Raw genomic sequence first — 22,643 nt, forward strand, 5'->3', positions numbered from 1 at the left:
AAGTGGGTATGGTTCTAAGAAAACCAGTGGAAAATATGTTTACTCCAAGCATCTGTAGCACCTAATTGAAGCAATGATATTTTCTGTAGCACCTAATTGAAGCAGTAATTTTCTGTAAGAACATAGGGAATGCTTTTCTGCTCTCTCTTCGGATTTGAGTTTTGCTTTGAATCGATATGACATAATCCATGGAATTGTTTTTTTACAGCTGCATTGGAAACTTTCTGCCAATAGACAAGGATGTGTTAATCAGGGTGAAAAAGCTTACATTCATTCAAGCTTTGCTGATTTCTTGACTCTTTGTTAGGAACTGTTGCTTCCTCCTAATTTGCTGAAATCTCGTATTCAGTAAACACTATTATTTTTGAGCTATTAATGTTGCTATAAATTTGAATGGCTAGAAGAAGGTGGCAGGATGTGATTAAAAGGGAGCTGATCTACATCTGTACGTGAAATCATTGCCGACACTAAATGTGACAGCAAACGAAACGCGTATTTATGCGCCCATAAAGGATGATCTAGTGCTACTCGGTCTGCTGTATTGGCATCACCAAGGGGATTTCTGTGAAACTAACTTAGAAGAACGTACAGGATCCTGTATTGCCTCTAGGGCATCTGCGAGTGTTGCTGGTTGGTAGTTGGCTTGCTAGTATCACTTCTCTTGGGCATCTCTGATCTGAAGGCCGAGTTACTCCCGTTGTCCCCTTCAGAGCCCATGGCGTGAGCTGATATGCACGTGCTGCAGTTTTAATTAAACGCTCCATCATCCCCAGGCATTTCAGCTAGCAGCTCCTTCACTCCTCTCCCTCCCTGGCCAAGGAGGCAACAACACTCGGGGTCGCAGCCAAAACAGTGGGACCTTTTGGGGTCTGTGCTCACCGTACCGCTGCGGCTCTGCCGGTTCATGCTGGTTTGTGCTGCCAGACCTTCTTGCCAAAGTTTGGGAAAACGTGTTTCCACACCTCGATGGGGAACCCGGCCCTCCATTTCCCTGCCTTTTGTCACATGTGCTTAGACAGGAGCTGCTTCAGAAGTGACCTTTTCGTTTTTCTCCAAAACACAGATTTACATTTCTCACAGACCTTTGAGGATGCAAATCGAATGAGATACATTTTAAAGATCATCTGCTCGGCATCACAGCCCTGGTCTGTGCCATCTGGAGGAGAGGAGCAGCCTGGAGCTGGGCGGGGTGGGGAGCAGTGCTGGGGCTACACGCACTGGTGGGGATGAGCTGCAGTGGAGGGGGACTTAATGGGCACCGTGGTCACATCCATCGCAACAGTCTGATAGTGCCACCAGGGTGACTGGAAAAAAGCTAGATTTTATCATTTAATCAACCGTGTCATTTTACAGATGTATTTTGGAGATGAGCAATGGACAGAAGTAGCTGCTGATGCAAGTGGCTGAGAGGAGCGGGCACTTTATTCTGCAGAGCAGTGACCAGAGCCCAGCTGAAAGCAGCGTGGCCGTGTTCGGGCTGCACAAGCAGGGCAGCACTGACTTTAACAAGAGGCAGCATCGTGAGCATGCTGAAACCAGCGCTGCTGGCACCGCTGCACCAAGCAGTGCCCATCTTTCACAAGCCTCTGCAAAACAAGAGAAATGTAATACCCACCTCGTTACCAGCACCAGTTCCCAAACTTCTCAGTGAAGAGCTGAAAGAAAACTCACATCCCTCCCTGGACAAAGCTTTGCTGCTCTTCTGCTGTCCGGCTGTGAGTTCGAGAGGTGCATGCCGCTCGGGGATAGCTCCCCATGCCCACAAGGAGGTGGCTTCACACCACGCCTGAGGGACCTGCTGAGGCTGCCAGATCCCCACCAGGCTGTTCTGGAACATGTGGTGACAGCAGTTGGTGGCCAGATGAGAGGGGGTCTGCAGATAGCCAGTGCCAACAGGTATTTCTAAAATTGGTCTGGAAAATGTGTTGTTACAAAAATGTATTCTTGCAAATACCTTCAACCTGCACTGCAGCCTCTGGGTGAGGCCACGAAAGAAGTCTGCAACGTGAGGCATAAAATACAAAATATTTATTTAAATAATCAAAGCATTACAATTCTGTCTCTTTTCCAGTAAGCGTAAATAAATAGCAGTTCAGAGCTGTGCTGAAATGCATGGAGCGAGGTGCTGGGAGAGCTATTTAAGAAAAACAAACAAAACAAACAAACAAAAAACCAACACTTTAATAGTTACCCATTTATTTGCTCTTTTAATGTGAAGAAGGCTTCAGCAGGCTCCAGAGAGCCCTTGCCTGCTCCCCACAACAGTGTTGGGGGCAAGCATCTGCACAGGGAGAAATATCAATTCTGCAGTGGAGGGCGGTCAGGCTTTGGGGCTTTTCTTCTGTGTGCTCAGCCAGGATGAGGCATGCACACTCCTTCCAGATGAAATTAATGTGGGTCTGCTGGCATCACTTCTGTAAGTATGTGACAGGGCTTGCCATCAATTTGAGCAAGTCTTAATTTTGATTGAAATTTGTTTCTGAAACATCCAACAAAGCCAGCAAAGACAAAAGCAGGTCAGTGAAGCAGAGTTGAAGGCACTTAAACAAACAAACAAAAATGCCCAGGGTTCTCTTTAATTTGCAGTTTATCTGCAATTTAAAAGAGTAATCACAGCCATGCTGAAGAGGTATAAGCACAGCTTGGAGAGCCATCAAAATCTGGGTCATGGCTTCAGCTCTGCCTGGGGATCTTGTTAGGTGAAGGAGGGAGCGTCGGCGCTGCTCCTGGTGCCCGGCGCGGAGCGAAACCCGGCGGGCTCAGCACAGCACTCAGCAGCTCCTTTGCGGACCCATAACCGGGTAATGTGAGCCAGCGCTGCGCTGAAATTGCTAAATAACGACTGAGTCATGATGTTCAGTAAACAGGAAGGAAATCTTGGGTTTTTTGCCTGGAAGCTTAGCACTGCAAGCAGGACCTGGAGGCTCTGCCGGCAGCAGCCTGCCTGCTTTTCAGGTGTGTGGCGGGGAGCGCTGAGCTGTCATAGTCCTTAGCTAAACCCACGTCTCTGGGGAGAGGCTAGCATTGATCCACGGCCATCTGATTTGGAATGCGAGCATGACTTCTGCAGAGCGGGAATCTATTCTGTATTTAAGGCCCAGTCTGGCCTTCCAAGCAAAACACGTGAAAAGAGAAGATTTAAACAGGAAGGGTTTGATATTTCTCTCTCCCTCATCAATTTCTGTAGGTCTTGTTGCTGCTAATTACTGGAGATCCCAGCACAAGAGCTTTTCTCCCTAGCAAACCAGCTTCTCGTGTTCCCCGTACTTCAGTTAATCAGCCCCAGTCTCCTGCTCTGTTTATTTAACTTTTAAAGCCCTAGCTGAGTGCTGGTGACACGTGTCACCCGAAGGCCGCACGGCAGGGCTTGGGCCGTCCCCGCAGAGCAGCTGGAGGGTGGGAAGAAGCAGCGGACACTTTCTGCTGCGTCCCCGGATGTGTGAGTTTTTGGATGCTGAGTGGCCACCAGTGTGGCTTGCTGTTTGCCTGAGGCAGTCAGCTCGGGGGACGTGGCCAGCTGCCCTTTGGAAGGGGCCCTCTGGGAAGAGGCCCTCTTTCTCGCTGTGCATACCTACTGCACCCGCTGCTTCTCATCAGATGCTCGGGCTTTACCAGATGCAAAACTGCATGCATGGGTGTCAGGGCCTCTCTGCAGCTCGTTTCTAAATTGCACAGCAGCCATGTCTTTCAACCAGGTGCCAAAGAGGTCTCTGCCCTGAGCAGCCAGAGCAGAAAGCCCCAGCTTGTGCTCCCTGATGGTCCGTGCTGCAGCATCTCTGGTAAGGAGCCCGGCGTGTGTGGGGCTGAGGGCTCAGTGCTGACAGTGCGTTGGGCCTGCTGAGCGAGACTGGGAGATGGCTTTTCTCAAAATCTGCATTTAATTGATTGTAAGTGGGGTTTGTTTGTTTCTTTGTTTGTTTTGGCCGTGTGTTTGGGAGTTTTTGATTTGTTCTGCCATGCAAGAAGAACTAAGTCACACTGATTTTTCTTTCTTTCTTTTTCTTTTCTTTTATTTTTTTTTCATTTTATTTCTATTTTCTCCATTTAAAATAGGTCCCTAGATCACTTAAGACTTTGGCCATTGTATAGCTTTCTATGGTGCCACATGGCTACAGGCTCCAGGGCTATGGTCATTGAAAAAATCCTCCTAAGGGAATTCCTAAGGGAATTTTCTGAAAGGATGAGGTTTGCCATAAGGTATCTTAGTCGTGCTCATGCAGGCATATTGTTACTACAGAAGAGATTTCTCGGCAACTGTGGGCTCCTGGGCTTATATTTCAGCATCAGTGAAAGAGGCTGTAAAGAGCAAGAGCTCTTCGGAAAGTCCCCCTTGGGTTCCTGATATGACAAAACTACCATTTGACCTCAAGCCAAGTATGTCTCAAGTATGAGACCCTCTCTGTTTCTAAAGTGATTTGAGACATGCACGTTTCTGTAGAAATGCAAGCCGGGGCTGCTGTATGATGCCCTGTAGCTCAGTGAGTCTGGAGGAACTGGTTCGCTGCCCATAGCCAAAAAAGCAGTTCTTCAAAGCAGTGCCTGTCACAGCTTCCTTTGCTGTGGGCTCTTTAATTTTGTGGTTATGACCTGCAGTTTATTTCTGTGGCAACGACTGTGTTGTTGTAATAATCACATAATCACTTCACTGCTATTAGAAGAGGTTTATCTGTGAGTATCATTTTAGAAACAACGGTCTGGGTCCAGATCTTCAAAGACGCATCCACAGACACCAAGCTGCATTGATGTCAGTGAAGCAAAACGAATGCCCCCAACTGAAATAGCAAGCAAACAAAATTAAAGCTGATGTGGGTTTCTTGGGCATTGAGTCAGAAGGCAGCGAGCTGAGCACGCGGCTGTTTCTCCTCTTGCCTGCCGCAGCGGGACAGACCTACAGGGAGCCGAGGCCGTGGCCAGCACAAACGCTCTCATCGGTGCTTCACTTCACTTTTTCACTTCACTGCCAGCGCCCGTCTCTGTTTTCCCTTCCTCAAGGACTTCCATTACTCATGGACTGTTTTCCTTCCCTCTGCTAAGTGATGTACGAACTGTTTGTATGCTCCAGGCTGGCTTCTGACGTCCGTCCCTTCTGTGTACGCGCAGAGCGAGGGCGCTCCCCGCAGCGCAGCGGGTCAGCGGGCTGCCAGGCCGCAGGCTGGGCCCAGGGGGAAGGCGAGGGCTTGCCACCAGCTCTCAGGGATCAGAATTTGTCCCAGCTCCTCCAATTACTTACTAGTTTTGAACATGTCATATCTCTTCACTGACGAGTTCAGGACGTAACATGGGCTCCACTGGGATGAATGCCGAGTGCAATCAGTGGGAGGCTAAGGGAGAAACATCTTCCCTTGGTTCAAACTCCTGAACGGCCATAGGTCATGCTTCCTAGTTCTATCTGCTGTGGGTTCTGTTTGCTTTAAGCTTTTTTAGAACATAGTCAAGGTTTTTTGTTTTCAGGTGTACACACACATGCCTGTTGAATTAAATAAATGAGCAGCCTGCCCACGTGAGGCCATCCTACTGAGGATGTGTAGGACACCACACCCACCCAGTATTTAACGCCATGCCTTGGTTTGAATGATAGTCTTTTGTAATGTGTTGATTGACTCTATTTTAAGGGAATGCCTAACAGAAGTCAGGCTACTGCTAACATAAAATGAGCAAAGAAAAATACAGGGCATGTGCTTTCCTGAAAATTTTATTTTCTCCTGATAAGTAGGAGTAAGAAAGCCAGCACTCAGAGAACACAGCAGGTTATCAGGGAGGTTGGTTTGGCTGGCATAGAAATCATTTTTCAGATTATATGATTTTCCCTTAACTATTGACTGCATAATCAGTTGGAGAAGTTAGACTCTTCTGAGAAAGGTAAGAGTCATGCAAGCTGTTTGATCCAACACGAGCACTTCATCCTCGCCTGAAGCAGCTGGGTGAGTGAACATCACTTTTCTCTTCTGTGTGTGATGTGGGTTCCGAGTTAGCATTATAAAACAAGCCTCTTCACCTGCTGCTTTGCCTCATTACATTTCCATAGGCCAAATTGGATCAAGCACCAGCGGAAAAATCCCCACACCCAACAGTGCAAGCGTGGGCTTGCCTTGGCCCCGTGCTCCATAGCCAGTGGGTGCTGAGAGACCCCTTCCCGGCCCCTGGCTGCTCCTAGCACCCAACCCACAGCTCAGAAGCCCTGGGTCCGCCCGTTCTGCCCTGCGCTCTTCATGCTGGTGGTGCTCGCCTGTGTAGGTACGTGGACTTGGCAAATAATATTTGTGGCTGTATAGAGACGTTCTGCAATCTGGTCATTCATGCATAGTCTTGATTAGAATGTAGTTACCAAGAGTTGGCTCTGGTGTTATTTTTGGCAAGGTTGGGTAGGCAGAATTTGATTTTTGCTTTTTTTCTAAATGTCCTGCTTTTCCTTTTTTGTGATGCTGCAGTCTTTTCACGGCTATTGGACTCACCACGCAACATGTGCTCCTTGTTGCCATGTGTGTTTATTTTTTGCCTCACATTCAGATTATTATTAATATTGATGCTCAAAATAATTCTTGTGCCGTTTCTAGAAGGACGTGCAAACTGAGCCACTTTCCATTTAATATTAACTGAAATTCCCTGGAATGTTATCATCTGCATGGCAACCAGCAGCCCATCTGCACCTAATGGCAATGCTACAGAGTGAAGGAGCTTTGCTTGGTAAATATGCATTGTGAAAATCCTCATCAGATCTGATCTTGGGCATGGTGGGAAAAGCCACTCTTTCCCTAAAAGCAGCAGCAGGTCCCATCACATTTCAGCTGTGAATAAAGGACAGCAGTGATTCACCCTGCAGTTAGTCTCATAAAAGTCCACTCCTTATTCTGTAAGACGAACAGGAGTGATAATTTTATAGACAAGCATTGTTGTTGGTAAGCCCTTTCTGGGTCAGCTTATACCAACACGTGTAACCCCTCCCGGCGTGCTCCCAGCTTCACCCAGCCTGGCAGATCTACGAGGCAGCTCAAAGGTAGGCGCTGGAGCGGGGTGTTAGAGGGGACGTGCTGGACCAGACGCATCTTCAGAGTTGGGTACAAAACTGCACATGAACCATGTATCTAAACTTAGGAGTCCTGAGCCCTACTATTTAAGGGAAAAAGAAGAGTATCAAGTGCTTGCCAGGGAGGAAGAAACATCCAAGTGCTAGTCAGAGAAAGGATCTTCACATCTGCTGGTCTTCTGCCCAGGGGTGATACCAGTGCAGGTTCCCTATTTGGGGTTATGCCTTCCCTCAAGTTAATGGTACTCTTCTGCTTACAAAAATCTGTACAGTATTTATTTTGCTGTATATTAACTATTCCTCTTCTGTTTTTTCTACATACATGGCTGCTTCAGCTGCTTTATGTGTTAATGCAGTACTTTCCATTAAGCGGTCCTATGAGTACATCAAAAATAAACACTCTTATAACAACATGCATAAGATTAAACTGTTAAACTTGCTCAAAGTATACAGTTCATAAATTAAAAGTGTTTATGCTCATACTTTAGTATTGATTTCTGAGTTTATAAAAATAAAAGATCTTGCCCTTAGGAAACAAAAATCATGGTTCTTTAAGCTTTTCTTTGTCAGGATGCCAAAAAATACAACTTAACATGGAAACATCACCATTTGTTCATGTCAAATGTAGTTTATCCAATTAGATGTTTTATAACTCCACTGAGTTAAACGAAGAAGGTTAATATTTTTTATTGTTTTATTTTTTCATGCTGTGTCTGTAATACACGCAAAGATAACTTAGCCTAGCAAAATATACAGTGTAATTTGGTAATGTGTTTATTGGATTCCACTGAAAGACTCTTGAGAAATTATTCAAGATTTTTGCTCTTCAACTAAAATTATTTCTTTTTCTTTTCTTTCTTCTCCTTTTTTTTTTTTCCTGCATAATCTTTCAAGCTTTTTGTTTTCTGGAAATGTTTTAAAGAAGAGACTGTTAGAGTTGTTTTTTTTCTTTTTTTTTATTGTATTTTATTTTGTTGTTCTCTCCCCCCCACCCCCCCTCCTCCCCCCCCCCCAGTGTCAGGAAGGAAAGGCCTTCTGGAGATGAATGTCTTTAGTTACTCATGTTTTTGAAAATTTAATTGTGTCCATGGTTCTGAAACATATATGACATCTTGCAGTATGATAAATGCCTAAGCTTCCAGTAACTTGCATTTTAAAATTGTCTTATGGAGGCTTCAGATCAGTTGCAGTTTTATGGGTGTGGTTTTGTGGTAGCTTAAACGAGCAAAAAAAAAATATTCATTTTTCTTGTGGAATTCAGTTTTCTGCCAGGCTGGACTCCAGAGCTCCATGCAGCCTAAGCAGCCTGGATAAAGCTACGGACACATGAGTTTTACTGACCTGGGACAGTGGTGCCATGCCCTGTGCAGCGGCCTTGCCACAGACTTAATGATTAAGGAGAAGCAAGGCCATTCAGCCAGCTTTGGGCTGGGAACCACTTATGTGGTTCATGGTTACTTCCTAAAAGTTCCCGTAAGCACTTCAGGACGTTGCTGTGCAAATCTACGGGAGGTGACGCTTCTCAAAGGGGCCGACATCCTCCCTGGCAAAATTGCAGAAGTTCTCCAAAGGTGAAAGTTGAAAACTGCCACCCCCTTCCTCTTGTGTAACTTATTAGCTCATCTTACTAGGCAGCAGAAGTTGCAGTCACCAGAGTTAGCCTTTTTTTCTGAAGACTCGTATTTTGTCTGCTATCATGTTTGAACTCACTGAGTACAGGAGATCCCTTTTCACCTCTCCATGGCCAGATGCAGCTGCTGTGCCGTACAGGGACAGCCCCAATCCGATAGCCTTCCTTGCCTACTGCATCCCTGAGTACATGGACGGAGCATTGGAAGGGTCCTTCATGGTAGGAGCAGCTCTGGGCCCCGTGGCTGGCTGGGAGCTAGTGGGGCTGACATGCAGAGAGCCCTCCATCCAGTCCATGGGCCATGCTGAGAGAGCAGAAGTGCTGGAGATCATTGTGTGTTGTGGTGCACAGTTTGTGGGGTGGCTTCTGGGAGGGACGTTGCAAGCCCTGATGACTAAGAGTGGCCTGGAAGCTAACCCCAGTGTAACCAAGGGTGTGGTTTCGTGAAAGGCTTGATCCAAAAGCAAGCTGCTTCCAACACAGGTGGTCTCTCCACATCTCACCTACCTGTTTCTGCCCTTTTCCTTCTGTCGTCTCGGGGTCCCATTGAGCCAAACACTGAGTTGGATCAGTCTGATCCAACACAAAGCAACATGTTCTGTGCATAGTGGGTTAGGTTTGTATCAGGCCATAACTAAGTATGTGGCAATCTGCCCTAAGAGCGCCTGGCTGGTGGTGGGAGGGAAATGCTAGTTCTTTTTTGGTAGCCTTCAGTTAGACTGGGTCAAGTAAAAGGAAACTGGACTACAGGGAAACCAAGGCTTTGAATAACGCTGGGGGATGAACTGGTTTCAGCAGCTCAGGAGGCTGAAAAACAGAAAACTGTTGTAAACTCCTCATAGCTATCTCAGACAGGAACCACAAAAAAACTGGGGCTTGTACCGAGCTCTGGTGAGCAGGACCGCAAGCAGAGGAGCCTTTCTTTGGAAACAGTACTTGGAGGAACTATAGCCAGGCAAAGGTGGTTTGATGGGGATAGCTGATATATTTATACAGGTCAATGATCTGGAGCCAAGGAAGGTGCTCTGGTGGTATCTCCTTCCAGTCTTGTCAAATGCTGTGGTTGCAGAGCTCTAACAAAAGGTGCTATAAGACTGCTGAGAGGAGTGGTGGCTCAGGGAGGTTTGGGGAGGAGCAGGTGGGAGACGAAAGTGAGGGATATGGAGGGAAGTGGAGAGGATGCTGTTCGTGGAGTGTGAAGAACATTTGGCAGCTGTGGGAAGGATGGAGAAGACTTTTAGGTTTTATCTGTAATGCAAAAAAGTCTCAGAGAAATCAGGACATAAAACTGAGGATAAAGGTAGGAAAAATATGGGAGATCTTTTCACAGCTCCTGTGTCTCTGTCCCATTCTTCCCATCCTCTCTGTGCCCAGTGATGGTGTGTTACTGCTTTATACGCTCACCTGCAGCACCACTGTGAATCCTGCCTGCCCTCCTCATGTGGATCACCTAGTGGGTGCTGGTGGGGCTGCTTTCTGACATGCACAAGTGAAGGCTTTGCTGGGATGGGTGTCCACCGTGCAGTGGTCATGGAGCCCCTTGCAATTCCAGGAGGAGCATCCTGCCTAGCCTCCTGTACTGTGCAGCCAGGTCAGCCTGCTCTGCCCCGTCCCAGGGAGAGGCTGCAGCACCCAGCTGCCTCAGAGAGGGATGGTGAGAGGGCGAGCGATGGGTGCCCAGCACGAGCCCTGGCAGATTTGCACAGGTACTGAGCACCTCTGGAGTCCAGACCCTGCCAACTCTGCAGTCAAAGCCATTATCACGTAAAGTAAATATGTGAAAGTAAATCATTTTAGGTGGCCTGCTTTACACAGCAACACTCTGCATGTACTGTTGCTGAAGTCTTTAATGAGTTCCTCCTACTGTAAATTCTGATCTTTTTCATTAGTATTTTTAATTCAGCACACTGCTAGAAATGTCATCCTACTTCCCACTGCCATAAAAAATGCCCAAGGCCGTGATCGAATGATCTTATGAAAAGATACATACTCTGTTTCTTTTGTGCGTCTGCTAGTTTCTTCTAGCCTGCGTGCCCTTTCTATTTTCATCCAGCCTCCTCCTCTCCTCCCCCCCTTGCAGTACATGTCTGCACTGCCATTCCCTGCTTCACAAGCAGTTAATGCTAAAAAAACAGCGTTACCCTGTGCCTGGGCAGGTCAGCCTCAAGCACTCCTAAATCACAGCTTCCGCCAATGTTTATCGTGGCTAACAATGAGATTTTTTATGCTGAAGATAATGGTGTATTTTGCACCACGAGATAAGCCTTAGATGTAAAATCATTATTTATTTAATAGCACCATCAAAGAATATCACTACAGAAGGGAACTTCAAAGTTTCCCAGAATAATCAGGTTTCTGGTATGCGTGCTCTTTTTTTTTTTTTTTTCTTCCTGACTCCATTATAATCAGTAATAAAAGTGTAGTTACTTAGAAATCATTGAAACCATTACTATATTAGGCTACAAAGAGGGGAATTAAGCATTTGCCTAGAAGCCAGACGTGCAGCCAGCCGCAGGACTGCGGGACTAACGAGAAAGAGCAGTTTGACTCGCAGCAGCCCATGGTGCTTTGGAAACCTGCTGCTGACCTCGCCAAAGGTTTTATTTTGGGGAGGAGGAGGAAGGCTCATTGCCCCCTTCCCTATAGGATTTGCCTTACATACATGTATCCCTGGGTACGCGGGGGCCCAGCAGGGCAGTCCTGCAGCATTGCGGTGTGTTGTGCCGAGGGCAGCCCCCTGCCCAGCCCCTCGCACCCGGGGTGGTGCCATGAGGAGATGTCCTTCGTGGCTCTCCCCCCAGCCTCGCCTGAGCTCCTTCCCGAAGCCTCTGAGGACGGGCGGTGGAACAAGGCCCCAGTTGATTAGGGAGCCGAGTGGCTTGGCAGAAGAATGGAGCCCTTCAGTTTAAATTCAGGCTTGTTTCCGTTTTCTTAGCCCTTCCCATGGCTTGTGGAGAAATCCCTCGCCGGTTTTTAACCCGTTGCTCTGCTGGGCCATACCGTGAGGCGCGGGCTGTCTTGGCCGGCAGTACCTCGGCGGTGGCCCAGCCCCAGGCGGCTGCAGGAGCTGGCCTGGCAGGGCCGTGTGTGGGCCAGGCTATGACGGGCGGACAGCAGAAGCTGGGGGAAAGCCCAGGGCTGGTAGCCGAACAACGCGTCCTCCAGGAGGGCTCTGCTAACACCGAGTCCCAGGTGACAAGGCTGTGGGGTCCCTGTCATGCCCTGAGCCCACATGCAGCTTGCTGGCCCCGTCTGTGTGATGGACACCAGGGTGGATTGTTCCCTGCTGCGTGCACCATGTTTGTGTTTGGCATTAATTTGCTGAGCTCTATTGCTCCAACCCAGGCGCAGTCCTGGCCACAGAATTGCCAGGATTTGACGATGGCTGTGAAGGTTTTTCAACCTGAAGGAGCAGTGCTGTTTCCTCCTGACACAGTAGGCGCGGTACTAGCACGCAGGTGTGTTGGAAGGAAGAGCAGCGCTTCCAGCCGGGCAGGGCAACAATCAAGGTCTTGTTGGACCTGGCTCCTTGTCCCAGAGCTGCCACTGGTAATGCTCAATGGCCCCCAGTAAATCATTTTACCTCTTCGTGGCTCAGTTTAGCTTTGTGAAACAGAAATAAAGGTGGTGACCCTTGGCAGAGTTGATCCAGTGTCTGCCAAGAGCAGAGGGCAGGGGAGGATATGCCAGCGGTGGTTTTACGGCATGCACAAGCAGGACAACGGGCAGAACTGGAACAAAACCAGACCCCCAGTGTAGAGGAAAAAGGATGAAGCTGAGACTAGAAAAGAATATTTTATAGCAGTGACAGGAGGCAGGAAGGATAGTTAGGTGAGAGCACGTCCTGTTGACTCTAAGTAACCAGTGCTGCTGCTCTCTATGAAGAGATACAGGTGAACTTGGTGTCCTTGTCTGATGTCCCCACCCAGGTAAATTTCTTGACAATAATGTGTAGGACCTCCTGCACAGGATCCCCCTCCTTTGGAGAGGATCCAGCTCTCCAAATGACCGGTGTTTTAAAGCCTGGCTCCTCTGGACTCCTTTAGTCAAGAGGTGTGGGTGGCACCTCCAGAGGTATCTCAGCTGGGTGTAAGGATCTGCAGCCAGGGGTCACCATACTGAGCAGGATGAGTTGGGATGGGCAAGGGTGACAGAGGCTGGATGTTTAGAGGTGTTGTACAGATTTTGTTCTTCAGGATAGTTGTGTCTCATCTGACACGACAGGAGAGACAGAATTTGTCCTTATCTTCAGCTCACCCAGTGTTGGGCCCTGTGACACCAGCAATGAAGGAAGGTGAGATGAATTGCTTTCTTGACTCAGTCAAGATGCACTTTTTTCCATTTTCCTCACCACAGCAAAACCAGAAATAAGTTAGTTGAAATGAAACCTGTCACTTAGCTACTTAGAAGTGGAGAAAAAGTGCTCAGAGCACAAGGTGGTTATTGCTGTCACTCTCCTCGCCACTAGTGTAAAGGATGCAATATTCACCCACGGCATGGGGATGTGGCCCTAATTCCCCTCCTCTGCCTCACATGGGTCTGCTGCTGGCAGTGCCATCACCCCAAGGCTTTGCTTTGGTCCCCCCACACTAGCTGCTGAGTGAGGAGCCAGAGGGACAGGGAGAGTCCTTCCCAAACAGTAGCCCAGGAAGGGGCAAACTAAACTCAAGAGAGTGAGGAATGGAGGAGATGATTTTGGCTGAGCAGCACTAGGAACTAGGGAGCTACTCAGAGAAGAGCTTGAGGAAATTATTTTTTATAGGACACAGGATTTTAATGCATGCAAAATAGTTACAGCTTTTATGGGTACAATACCTGGGAGAGAAGGCAAGGGACTGCTCACAGATTTTGGTAACATATAGAGAGTTAAGAAAGAAGGTTTCCTGAATTACTAAAACAAACATGATACTCAGTGAGCTGTGTATGATTGATCTAAAAATAGTTCTGAAATTCACAAATAGTTCTGAACTTGCAGATTTTGACAAGCTGCATAAGGCATTTTCAGAAGGCAAAAGAATAAGACAGTATAACTGAATTGGAGGGCTACTGGTGTCCCAAGGTACCCAATGTTCTCTATGTACTTGCAGATTGCATGAAAAGCTTGGTGGATAGAAAGAGAATATACCTCTTAGTAATAAACAAAACATAAGGTCCAATTTCAGAAATACTTTTAAGTACTATTATAATATTGCATATAATATCAAATACAAAGCTGTATTTTCCTTCTTAAATTCAACATTCTCTAAAAGTTTGTGATCTGGGTGGTGAAAAAGCATTGTCCAAAGAATATGACTGAAAGCTACTGGGGTGCAAGCACTGGTAGATAGGAGTGTCCTACCTCCATGCAGTGACAGAACCTGCCACAGAGGTTCCTGCCTATGGGATGTGGGATGTGCAAAACAGCAGGAATGCACAGTTGCAAAGAATATCCATCTGTGTATAGGCGGGGCAAAGATACTGTCAGTTTAATCTTAAAACCAATACAGGCAATTGTCATAATTTTTCACTGAAGCAAGACTCTTGTGTACTTTAGCACTAGGGCTTGTTATGTAGCCAGCACAAAGAACAGAAGTGGGAAATTAATACAGCTCCAATCATGCTAAAGGATGGAAGAAGAGGGCCAGGGTTTCACCATGTAGCTCTCCACCAGAAGGACAGAAGGCTTTTTACTGGTTCAGGAGCAGTTTAAAAAAATAAATAAATTATCCTGAATGCAGGAATGTATTTTGGGGGAAATAAAACTAACAATGAAAGCACATACAGCTCTCATTATAAGGGCAGATTTTTGTGGCCCAACACTTGGGCCACAGAAAGCCCTGCAATAACATGGGTGATGAATATAATAACTTCTTGTACCTAGAAAGCAGAGTAGAGCACAACAGTGAATGGCTGGAAAGTGTAGTATTCTGCATGAGATTTGTGGTATTTTGTGTGCAGAACTGACTAGCAAGCACATGATGTGCGTCCTGGAAGAGGGGGGGAAGTGCTGGGACAGAAACCTGAGCTTTCAGAGAAATCATACTCACTGACATTAAAAGAACCTCAGCTCACAGATTTGTAGGAGAAGGACTCAAGTGCCAGATTTATAATTAAAATAGCCATGATCAAGCCATGAATAGCAAAGCAGCACAGCAAAGGCTTTTAAGAAATGGCAACATATTGAGGGAAATCTATATGGAATATGTTGGCTCCAACTGCAATATTGAGGCAGCTGTTGAATTGCAGCCTGAAAAAGCGTAAAATATTGAGAACTAGTAACACAAGCTCTGATTCTGATATACTTGTGTGACAAGCAGGAGTGAAACTCGTTAGGCAGCTGAAAATGTCACAGAACTAATTACTTCATTTTGCTAGCTACCTTCTGTTACATGCACATCAAAAATCCTCAGCAAGATGGGAAATAGTCAACTTTTAAGGAACAACTCTTTTAAGGCTCTGTTGTATCTGAGCACCTCCCTACCCCAAACTTCTGCTGTCTGGTGCTGCAGTACAGAAATGCCAATATACCCATTTTACAGACAGAGAAGTAAAGGAAAACAAATTTGAGAGGTAGAGCAAAGCAAAAAAGTGATCTCCGAGAGGTTGTTGGCAGGTCAGGGGCTGAACCCAACTCCCCAAATAGCTAACTAAAACTTTAGCTATGGGATTTTTTTTCCTCTTGTTGAATTGTCATTGTTAATAAACCAGAAGATTTTTTTTCGTCATTGACAGATTTAAGGACTGTAATATGCCACCTCCTTGTTCTCTCATGTGTTCATATGGAAAACGCGCTGCATATTTGGTTGAAAGCCAAATGTTTCTCATTTCCTCATCTGCTCATTTTATGTTGCAGCTTATCTTTCATCCCACCTCTGCATTGTCTTTTGCAAGGGTATCTCTAATCTTACGCAGCATTTAGCAAACTGAGATACCCGTGTCACAAGTGGTGACCACAGTAGAAGTGCTCCTAATAGTCTGCACGAGTGCCTCCATGGAAAGCTTGAACAGCCCCAGGAGCAGAGCAGGAGGTGTTTGAGATTATTTTCAAGAACCTTTGCTAAGTATTCACCAGGAATAGGGAGACAGCTGTTAACACTCCAGAAATACCAAGTGAAGGTCTGAATGCCAATCCAGAAAAGGACTTGAAAATATAGTAGATGATTTATCAAGAGTGTGTTGAAGAAGTGTGAATAGAGATGTTGCTGTCATGATGTATCTTACAGTGCCCAGTATTGGAATGACTACTTAAAGATTTAAGTTAGACGTAGCAAAATGTGTTAAAATGCCACATTAAATGGATACCAAATGGGCAAAGAGCCTGAGGACAATGGGATTTGTTTTGTTTTGTTGGGAAAGTTCTGACAGTGATTATTACAGAGCTAAGAGGATAATGGTGTTTTATCATGGTCGTCCCACTTACCATCAGTGGCAGTTCTCCCTCTCCCCAGCTCCATCCCAGAAGCAGGGGCTGGGGAGAGGTGGAAGGAGTGCTGAGTATTGCCCCGTAGCATGGTGCCAGGGGCTGGAGGACGAACATCTGATGCATTTGTTTCCCCCACTTCACCAGGGCTGGTTGCAGGGGCAGCCAGGAGGTAGCCAGTCACACCAGGAGGTAACTTAACCCAGGAGTAGGCATTGGTAACGATGTGTGAAAGGATACTTGGCAAGAGAGTTGCATACAAGAAGAAAGGCTTTAACCTGAGGTGTGATCACACTTGAGGTGCATTAACCCGAGGTGTGGATTACCAAACACAGAGTGTTTAGAAAAGACGAATGCAAAATTGAAGGAGCTGCCATAACTGCATGCGTGACATGTGAGCTCAGTTTTGTCTATGTTACTTGGAAGTGGCTTTTAGCCTCTACTGCTCTATTATCTGCACTGTTTTGACAACAACTTAATAAAAGTGGGAGCCAGCTGTTCTGAGAGATCAGTGTGCCAAACTGGGCAGCCAGTCCAAACCCAGTCTGGGGCCTCGCTGGCTATGGGCATGCACAGATGCCAGCTCGGTGCATGCAGTTGCAGTGTTAGTGCCAAGCAACATGGTGTGCACAATTTGTTCAGGCACATATGTAAAGAGATAACTTGAAAATCTAGTCCTGAAATGGTTATAGTTATTACCAGAGATGTAATTCACCTTGAATCTGTTTAATAGTAGCCTTTCAGAATGAGTCAGTCCTAGTGATCACAAAAAGAGCCCCGCATCCCGTTCGTTGTGAAGGCAGAGCATGAACGCTTAACTCTGATTCTCTGCTTTGATCCTCAGGTAACTATTTATTCCTGTGAAAGCTGGGCTCTAACTGCTGCTGAAGTGGAATTCAGTCCTTCTGCATCACTGTGTTGGTGTGAGGGAACCACTTCTGAAAGGTGTGGGAGATCTGTTGTTGCTGGCGGCCTGACACTGATCCTCCACATGTGCTAGAGACCAGGGCCAGACTTGCAGTGCTTGAAAGACTCAGGCTTTGTATGTCTTTGTTTTGACCCTGAAATGAAATCTTATCCAGTAGAAAGTTCTCTGCTCTTGATGACAGTGAACACACAGTAAATGATGTAATATTAGATTGCTCAACACTTGACATGAAAAACGCTTATAAAAATTGGGTATGTGAAGATTTATTGTGATAAGCTGTGGCAAGCTACCAGGAGCTCTCCCTGGGAGAGAAATAACCATCCTCAGAAAGCAGAGCCCAGGACACCTCTGAGGGCTGTGCTGGCCAGCGGTGATGGTAAGAAATGGCTTCTCTGGAAGCTCGGGGAGTTGGAAATGCTCTTAGAAGAAATGGATGGATATGAGAGGCTGGTGCTTTGAGCTGTCTCAAAGCTACTTTGAGCCTAAATCCTGGCTTTTTCTTACAAGTTACTAAAAACAATGTTTTGATATATGCCATTTATTCAACACAAATGATTGCACAGTCTGGCTGAATACTAACCCCAGGGAGCAGGCGTTAAGGCGCCAGGCGAGGTCACCACCTTTGGACTAGTGTATGAATCAAGTGGAAAGTTCTTAAGAGAAGCTGAAGTTGCTTTATGCAGCTCAATACTATCAGGATTGCCTTCCTGATAACAGGCAGACTGCCAAAAAAAGCTCCTTCTGATACTGTAGGGCATGAGACCTGATAACATAAAGCCAGTACGAATGCATACGCCTCGTGTTGCTTCATGTGCCTTTTGCCCCTTCCATTACGGTGCATAATAAGAAGAATTCTCAGTCAGGGCACTTAACTGCAGTCTTTTTTAAGCTGGGTGGACATTTTACATGGTCTTCTGTGACTTCTGAGCTGCACAATGCACCAAATTAATTATATGGATTGACATGGTGTCCTGGCATTATGGCTAGAGGGAGATACATTCACATTTTGCTATAGAAATCCAGCTTTTATTGGCAACTGTCCAAGAATTTGTAGTTAGGAACCCTAATCCGTGTATTTATGATCTTGAGGCAGCTAACTCCAGAGATCTGCTGAAACTAGACAGTGTTTCTGTGGTGGTCCATTCTCCTTGAGCATGGACAGAATTCCTGAGTGCTGCAGGAAAGGCAGGCATGGGGCTGCAGCATCAAGTGTTTTTGAAGCCTTGTCCAGCCCATCAGGCAGAGCAAGCCAGGGCCAGGGTGTGCTGCTGCTGGCATGCTGGATTTCTAACTTGAAAGCTTATCCACTGGGCTCACATGGCATGGCTGGGGAGCAAACAGCAAAACCCTCACTGACAGACATGGGCAGAGGAATGCCAGGACTAGAACAAAACAAAAGCTGGAAATATAAAATGGACCATCTCAACCCAGTTAAAAACAAACAAAACCTTTAATGTGGCATGGGGAAATTTGTGCAGCCCTGAGCGCGGATCAGGCTTGGGAAGTGATGTCCCCTTTTGTAGGGGCTGATGTGACACTGGGAGGCAGAGCTGTCTGCCCAACACAAGACAAGCAAAAGCCATATTTTTTGTTTTCCCTCTGGGATGAAGTGACATGAGACAGCCTCTGGTTCCCTGTGTCCTGTCTCGGTTAAGGGGTCACTTTTCTTTCTGGTCTGTTGGGCTATGTGTGTATAAGCCAAAAAGGTGCTGACCCAAGGAAGACCCTAAGACTTTGGTGCAGAGCTGAGGTTTTCTTAGGCTAGCCCATAAGCCTGCCAGCTTACATGTGGTTGCAAAATGCAGACAGTGGACACACCCTGGAGATAGACAAATACCCAAAGCTCTATTATGATAGCTGTGGAAACAGCAGTCACTGTCTGCACAATGTGGATCGCTGTGGCAGCATCCTCTGGTCTGGGAGGGGCAGGCGTGGTGCTCAGGCCTGACCTAGGAAGTAAGCGTGCTCCTATGGGCACTGTTGGGAGGTCTCGTGGTCTAGCCTCCTAACTTCTGGCCCTCGTGAAAGGTTCCTGGCTGGGGACAGCCTGAACATCATCCCTACTTCCCCTAATGGTGCTCAGGCTGACAGACAGACCCATCTGACAAAGCCAGGCCTTGACCTTGCGCCATCGCTGAACAAGCCAGGAAAGGGAAGTTGTGGTGGAGGCTGACCACAGGGCAGCAGCATGGGCTGCGGCCGTCAGCAATGCCCTCGTCCCATGGGGACGGCCCTGCTGCTGGCTGGCAAGCTGTGGGCATCCTGTCTGTCCCCTCCCTGCGCTGTCCCTTGTGGGAGCCCACCTGCCCAGAGGTAGCATGCTTAAGCTTCAGTCAGCTGCTGCTGCCCGCTGCTGGGCCTCGTCCCTGCCCGAACAGCCAGTGAGTCCAGGCTGCAGCTGCCAGCTATCCCAGGTGTGCTTTGAGCCTTTGGAGCATCAATGCCATGGTATTTCTCTTCTGAATGCCTAACTTTCTGCTTTATTTGCTGTTGGCCGAGTAGGCCACGCGCTCTCAGAAAGCGTTAATGGCAGCCTGTTGCATCCAAGTGGGTGGAAATCAAACCCCTGAACCTTGTTTTTCTCTGCGGGCCTCTGAAAGAGAATAGTCATTTTAACTGATTTAATGTTCTGGAGCTGAATGTAAAATTTCTCTTTAGACCTTATCTTCAGAGTACTTGTTAGCCCCAAAGTTCACTTAAATGGGAGGAAGAAAAAGGCAAAAAGATAAAAGTCTGGAATCTTAATTTGTAAATCTTGGGAGAATATTAGTTTTGTATTGTTTCCCTATCAGTAAAATCCAGGAAGTAGTCCAAGCTGCCCCGCCTCTACAACTTCCCATTATTTATCACAATAAAAATCCCTTCTAGGTGGCTTGGTTTACTACTGCACATACAAGGCAAAAACATCTCAGGATTCGGTATACTGAACAGGACAGATGAATACTCTGTTCAACCCAATGCAAGGCACCTTCAAAGCAAAGCTAATTCAGACCATGAGCTAACTGCTGTCGGAGAAGGCAATGCACCGTATTGTGCTAAGAGCTGGGAGTATGAAAATATCCACCTAGTCTCAGAAAAATGGCTAATCAGAAAGTATTCATTAGAGCTGGCAGGGAAGCACATCTTGCAAATGCTTGTTTTACAAATATTCATTTTAAAAATTGAATTTTTTGAATTTTCAACCCCCAAAAGAAGCCCTAAAACGGTGAATAGAAGCTTCAGATTTGAAATTCTCGTGTGTGGGTTCTGTGGGTTTTTGTTGTTGTTCTTGTTTGGTTTTGATATTCCCTCCAACCTTTTTATTTATTTTCAGTCTGAAACAACTGAAGAAATCAACATCGAAAAAAACTGACTGAGGCAGAATGCAGAGCCAAGGCCAGGTTTCCAGGGGAATGCGTCAGTAAGAAAGAAACCTACAGCTAGTAACCAAAATGCCTCGAGCTGTTATCATTAAGTTATCTTGAGTAAACTCTGTATTGTGTATTTCCTGAAGAGCATGACCAAAAATTCATTGAGACCATAGATCTCTCAGTAGGTTATGGCTAAAAGCCCAGCTAATGTTTTATGCCTCTTTTTGGTTCATAGCCAAGATGACTTGTTTGCTTGTTTTTACTCATTCCTTACTCATGAAAAGAGAGAGAAAAAAAAAAAAAGTGAACTTAATGGGTTTTGCAATTCATTTTTCATTTGTTAGAGAGCACTTCCTCCAAACCGTAGAGAGGTTGTTTCCCAGCATAGAAAAATCTGTACTGATGTGGCTGAAATGTACCATTTAGTGATACATTTCCTCTACTGGGGACATTCTGAATTTCTTTAGGGCAGTGAGTCATTCTGGTGGTGGCACCAGACTTGCCTTATTTATGTTGAATGGCAAAAAAACAACAACAAAAACTTTCCCAAATTTGAAAATATCACTGAAGAGAATGAAAGCCTAATCGTCTTCGACTATTATGGCTGCCCTAATTTGAATCACATGGGAAAGCGCTTTGTTAATGGCTTTGTTCTCTTACTCCTCACTGGCAACAAAACAAAACAAGACACCCCTTTCTTTGTTCTTTTTCCTTTATGTGTTGCTTTTCCATCTGGTTTGAGAAGAGACTGGCCCTGTGGGTTAGTAATTATGTCGAAATGCTTGAGATCTGGGGTAGTTTCCCCAGACTTTCTGAACAACCACGGACTGACCACTTTACCTCCACTACTATTCTGTAAAATGGGAATAAATTGACTTTTCCTCCTAGGGCTACTGCTAGAAAATCTATTTATTGCTGCAAGGCACCCAGGTACCCATGGAATATTCAAGGCCTATGTATGCTGTGTTTTTCATTACAAGCGTGTTCTGTGTAGAGTTTAAGCTAATAAGTCCCAATGATGATTCACGATGATGTGATGATTTCATAAGAGGAACAAATTTGAATAGATTTAAATATATACATGTAAAAGAAATATGTGCGGCCTCTCAGCACTCTTTGAAATCTAAATGTGAGAATTCCTTCAGGTGGAGCACTGGAAGCCCTGGAAGCCTTCACTTCAGCTTGCACTGGCAGGTGCTCAGCAGAAGGAGCACGCCAGAAGAGCGAAGGATGTGGTTTCTACCAGCAGGTCCCAAAGGCTGCAGCCCCACATCGCGCTGCTGCAAGCAGCAGGGCGGGTGGTGGGACACGCTCCATAAATGCCGCCTTCTGCTTTTAAGCCCAGGCAGAAGGCTTAGTGCCACGTGCTCTGGACCTGTGTTTCTTTTCTTTCTTTTTTTTGTCTGCTTTTTTTACACCAACTTTTCTGAGCTCAATTTTCATTTTATTCCCCTTCTTAAATTATTATTTACAACTGAACAGCGAAATGTTACAGGCTGAGCAGGCAGGGCACTATATATAGCAAGAGCACGGCAGTTCCCTGCTCTAATCATCTCCTGCTGCTTTTATGTAGATAGTAAATGATGGGCCACAGGGTGAGCTGCAATTCATCTCTAGGAAATACATGTCACAAGCGTTTAAGCACTGCATCCTGCCCACACCAAGAGGAGTAATTTGGACTTGACATGGCAGTACCGGGCTTTCACAGAGCTGAAGAGTTTCAGATGAGATCTTTCATCCCTTGGCTGAGTGCTGAGAGAGCCCGTGTTTCAGAATAGGATATTTACAATAGCAAACTGTAGCATTCCCAGCTTTGAGTGACAGGCAGATTTCTGCCCCAAAACCAGCAGCGTTCATTCACAGCGTCCCCCCTCTGCCGACCCCGCTATCGCGCTAAGCCTCTCCCAGCCTTGGGAAGCAGGCCATGCCTCGGCTGTGGACAGCCTCAAGGCTGCCATTTGCTTTGTTTGTACTTCGGGCTCCTTCCACTGACTCGCCTCCCCCGAGCTGCCTGGCTTGCCCCTACATTTTTCCCTCTGCCAAGCCTGCTTCCCTGCCTGCTTTCAGGTCTGGAGCTGTTCTGCTGCCTGCTCTCTTTACAGCAGTCCAAGTGAGCAGAAACAGTTGAACCAACAATACAAGTTTGCCAGCTCCGGTCACTTGGGTCCTACAACTGAAACACAGCGTGCAAAAACGTAAGCAGGAGCTTTGCTGATGAGGCTTAGCCCAATATCCACACAAATCCGAGGTAATCTGGAAGCAGCTCACTGCCCTTTCTTAGTACCACGGTGTCAGAAGGCTGCAGCAGAGCT

At 46.4% G+C, this 22,643-nt stretch overlaps 1 long non-coding RNA gene across 5 annotated transcripts in view; it reads left to right on the plus strand.

Annotated features, from left to right (window-relative positions):
* LOC118246996 (uncharacterized) overlaps nt 1-21,308 on the plus strand; it is a 29,600-nt gene extending 8,292 nt beyond the window's left edge. For 4 of the 5 annotated variants that reach the window (XR_007708635.1, XR_004778273.2, XR_004778274.2 and 1 more), the window contains 3 exons: nt 1,354-1,896; nt 3,696-6,234; nt 20,295-21,308. This is a non-coding gene — a long non-coding RNA (uncharacterized LOC118246996). The remainder of the gene's footprint in view (nt 1-1,353; nt 1,897-3,695; nt 6,235-20,294) is intronic. The other variant, XR_007708636.1, reaches the window with a different exon arrangement.
* The last annotated feature ends 1,335 nt before the right edge of the window (nt 21,309-22,643 follow it).

The sequence above is a fragment of the Cygnus atratus genome, chromosome 9, assembly GCF_013377495.2.
Source record: "Cygnus atratus isolate AKBS03 ecotype Queensland, Australia chromosome 9, CAtr_DNAZoo_HiC_assembly, whole genome shotgun sequence".
NCBI lineage: Eukaryota > Metazoa > Chordata > Aves > Anseriformes > Anatidae > Cygnus > Cygnus atratus.